Source organism: Geospiza fortis, unplaced genomic scaffold, assembly GCF_000277835.1.
Source record: "Geospiza fortis unplaced genomic scaffold, GeoFor_1.0 scaffold58, whole genome shotgun sequence".
Taxonomy (NCBI): domain Eukaryota; kingdom Metazoa; phylum Chordata; class Aves; order Passeriformes; family Thraupidae; genus Geospiza; species Geospiza fortis.
The window spans coordinates 370,172-374,925 of NW_005054359.1; positions in this window are offsets into that span (position 1 = coordinate 370,172).

The window sequence follows — 4,754 nt, forward strand, 5'->3', positions numbered from 1 at the left end:
TACAGGCCTTCCTAAATTTATTTCCTATTTTCTAAATTCTAGTGCACTTGAAACTTCTGTTGTTGTAAGATGTCTCCTTTTTCAAAACTACTATTGCTCTAGAATCGTGTCTTTCCACCCAGGGTTTTTTTTTACAATAGAGAAATAAAGGAAAAATTGCAGAAAAAAATCTAGTAAAATGGCTTAGGGATACTCTCTTAGGAAATAGCAGGCTTGCTGCGCTCTCATTCCCCCAGTTGTGTTCCCAGCTGTTGTGTTCCACGATGAAAAGCCTACAATTACAAGATTAAGCAGTGCTCTGAGTAGTCAGAAAGTTGCAATGCTCCTCGCTTTGATTCCCCCACAGTTACATAAAGGAAGTGTATTTAAAAGGAGAACCAAGCTTGTGGCTTGCTTAACAGCACAGTGAAGTATAAAATTAATTTTAATACAATTATGCAGATCAGCATTCTTGAGCTGCTTACAGCCACAGAGTATGAACTGCCAGAGCTGACTACCCCTTACCTGTTTGTTCAGAAGCCGATGGTGCTACGATGAAGAGCTTTATCAAACAACTAAGAAACTGTCATGCAGATTATAATAGTCTTGCATGCATCACTCAGATTTGCCACAGAGCAGTCTTGAGTTACAGACTATATCATTTCTTGCATTTTTATGTATGTACAGCAAACATGTATTCTATTTTTAAACATTAAATGACTAATTTGAAGGTAGCTCATGTTGGGTTTTTAAGTTCCTAGTGGCTGCTCAGTCCTCTTCTGGTGACACAACTGGACTTGACCCTGACTCAGCTCTCCTCATTCAATGGCATCACTGGCACTGTCCTCACCGAATCTTCAGGAACAGAGAGGGAAGTGGGAAGTGGGTCGGACCTTACCCTTCCATCCCAGACTGCCAACAGTTCTTTGCTGGTCCCAGAACTAGGGAAGTGAAGAAAAGTGTTGTGAAGTCTCATAAAACTTGTTTTATCCTCTTTTATTGGATTCTCGTTGCTGGTTATGGCTGGGCTGGACCTGTGAATCACTCCAGATCCCTGCAGTCATTCATCAAAGCAGCTATCATAATGCCACAGTAGAATATTTTCTTATGTCGTCATTGTGAAGCAGTAATTCTAGAATTACAGCAATTCTTGTCGTATTGTTATTTTTTTCCCCCAAAGAAAAATTGCTGGGACTGTCTTGGGGGATGTGCCAAGCTGGAATTGTGGAAGCACAGAAATAAGACTTGAGGTTTCTGCTTAGTAATTTGAACAGATATTTAGTCTGAAGAGAATTCGCAAGATCAGAATTGCAATGATCCAAATGTTAGAAATAGCATTTCCTACTTTAACAGTCTGTGATTCAAATAAAATGTGACATAGTTCCAAACAGATCACACCATGGAGAGTGAAAAAGGAATTTATTTTTGGGGGAATGAGCAGAAGGGGAGGGCAGAAAGAGAAGGTATGCTGGTCCATTCAAAAATCCACAAAGGTGAGGTAAATCACAAATTCACAAGGGTAGTGGTTAAATGTACACGCTCCTCATCCAGAAAATGCTTGAGGCCCATCCCTATTTGTGACAGTTCCCGAGCTGATTCTTACTTTCACAAATAAGCTTAAGAACCTAATTAACTCAGCTCTTCTTAATTTTCCCTTCTTAATGGCTTATACTATGATACTTGAGGAAGACAGATGAGAAAGATGCAAAGTCAGGAAAGAAAAAAAAAAAGGATAAGGAATGTTATGAGAAAGCAAAAAGAAGACAAATATATTCCAAGTGATTCCAAGTGGATTTACAAGTAATTCAGTAGCTGAAGGAGGTGTCAGCAAGGGAGAGGGTAGTGCTGAAAGAGAACTGAAACTTAAGTGCCCAAGAGAAATGAAAGTGAAACTCCGGACCTTGAATGGAATGGGAACACAAGAGGGGAAGTGCTCAAACACTGACAAGCTAGTACAATGGGAAAAGCTCCTATAAAATTATCTTTCCCAGTGCAAGTGCCCTGGAGGTTTTCTAACCTGGTTTTCTTTAAAAAAAAAGAATAGCTTGCATAGGTCTTTAATGACTTGGGCCCACAGTCATGCTGACTTAGGGTGAGCAACTGTACAGAGCCATAGAGGGAAAAATATGTGTGTAATCTGTCGGAGCTGAAAGCCAGATGAACTCTGATGCAACACAGAGCAGGCAGAGGAACAGCAGGACAGTGCTGCTGGTTCAGGAGCAGCCACTTCTCTGGGAAATGGCTTTCTTTAGAGTACAGCAGGGATCTGGTCTGACACCCCAGGACAAAGGGCAAGAAGCCGTGTCCAAGTGAGCCGTGGTTGCCACCATTGGATTTGCAGCAAAAGGAACAGTGACTTTTCTGAGTCTTCCTCACCTGCTCTCTCTTCATCTGTACCTCATAACTCCTGTTTACCAAAGTCTCGGAGCTTCCTGAATGCACAGAGGCTTCATTGCCAGTCTAGAAATGTCCTTACAGACAGGTCCTTCTGTGAGCCTGCTGACTCAGCCCTTCCACCTGGCTGTGACCACCACTGCTGGGATGCATGAGCTGTGCAGAGCACCAGGAGACACACAAACCCTGGAGAGGTTGTTTCCTCTACTTTGTGTGCAGCTACACCGAGTAGAGGCAGCCACAATATGTCTTTTGAGCGACACCTCCTTCCTCACTAAATTCTTCCAAAGAGGTCATTGACACTGCAGGATTTAATTGAGGAGGCCTAAAACTTCCCAGCAATGCTTTTAGATGGGGGAAAAAATCATTAAGAAAAATTAAAACTAAAACACTGGGAGACTGGACTGAATGCTGAAGCCAAGGGAGGAACCAACAAAGCAACCTTCAGCTCTATCAACATACATTTCTTTTTGGGTTTTTGTTTTTAATCCTTCTTTTAAAAAAATATTGACTTCTCTTCAGCAACATATAAAATCACTTTCACAGTCTCTGTTTGTTTGTTCATTTACTGCTACTAAGGATTTGCTAAAATTGTTTTGTAAAAACAGGAATGAAGTAGATCTGTGGCCCATTTAAAAATCAGATAGGGACATTGTAGGACATGTAGATATATATTTCATGTCGAGTAGTATATATATATTTCATATATATCAGGATATTTTTTTCATGTTGATACTGTTCCCCAGGTACTGTCTCTGCTACTAAGTATTTTCCCTTTTAGCAAAGGCTGTAACCAATCCTCAGTGAGGATCTTTGCACAGATGCCCATACTAGGGGGTAGAAGATAGATAAATAAGGAAACAAATCTTCCTATCCTCCTTTCCTCCTTTATTTCCTTTCTTCCCTTTCCCCCTCTTTATTCCCTTTCTTCTCCTTTCCCAGACTGTAGGATGATCAATTGCTTCTTTATACCAAGTTTGCAGATGTGTTTAATCCACTGTCAGTAATATTGGCAGGTCTCCCAGACAAACTCCCAAGGTGTAAGGAAATCATTTCAGGCAATGTCAGACAAATGTCACACAAAAGAAAACAACCTGGAAGAAAAGATAAGTTCCTTGATAAAGCTCTGGAATGATTTTGCTGACTCATGATTTGTCCTTTATCTCATGACAGCTGGCATTTTTTGTGTAACTTACCTTTTGTTAAATTGGAGGTAGTTACCTTTTAGCCCTGGGATCTGGAAGAAAAAGCCTTGAGAATGTGACAACTCAAAATTCACTAAGAATAAAGCCTGTCAAATTGATAGGTTGTTATTACTTGATTTTTAATTCTTATTGCTCTGGCAGATTTTGGATATTCAAGCTGGTTTATTCTTTCAAACTTTTTCAGCAGGAGTTGAGCAAGCTTTTGTTTGAAAACTGAAGATAGGTTTTAAAAAGCGCTTTTTTAAATATGCATGTCTGCAGTGAAGATGTGCATATTAAAGACATTTAGAACTTTATATTCAATATGAGTAGTTAAATGCAGAAGATGACCCATAGTCCTAATTATGTTAGCATTCAGTGTAGGAATAAACATACAATTTAAAGCACATTTTAAATTATTTAAACATAATTTTGGATTTAAAGTTACTGAAAAAAATTCAGCGTAAGCAGAGGGTGTTTTCCCAGGATCAGCTTCATTATGAAAGACTATTTCTAAAGTCAAAGTTGTTGGTTATTCATTTGCAAAGGTCACCTATCCCAGGCCTGTTTGGCAAGCTTCATAACGGTATGTTATGAAACACGCTTGCAAGCTTCAACTCCCCGTTCAAGGGAAGCTGAACTGAGGCCGCAGTCTACCTTTTACATAACTGTCAAAGGTGAGTTACTGCTCTTTTCAGCTGGATCCAGCTCAGAAACCTGTGAAAGATGGAAACATTACCAAGCTGCTAAAATAGGGGGGCCTATTTCAACTTCAGTGCAGTGTTCCAGCCTGTGAAACACATGGCCGACTGTATTGGTTTCGTTTTTCCTTGTAAAGTTCTCAAGAGAATTTGAGGAAAGGTAAATGTGCAGAAGTACTGGTATTTTCATATCTTTTGGGTCTTCTTTCTGGCCAGTGGTTTCCTTGCACTGACTGTAACTCTGCGTGGGATTTTACCATCACTGAGCCCAGCCTGCACTGATTTGAATCCCCCTGAGTTAAGGCTGGTATAAACTGTGCAGTACCAGGATACCTTGTACCCAGAACTGGAATTTGCACAGAAAGCCACTACCCAATCTAGATGACAATTCCGTTTCAGGCAAGAAAGCAATGGGCTTTTCAACACCATTCAGCTTCAGGCTTTCTAATGTTTCAGCGAGGACATGGTGAAATGCCTGTGATTCCAGGTTGGTACA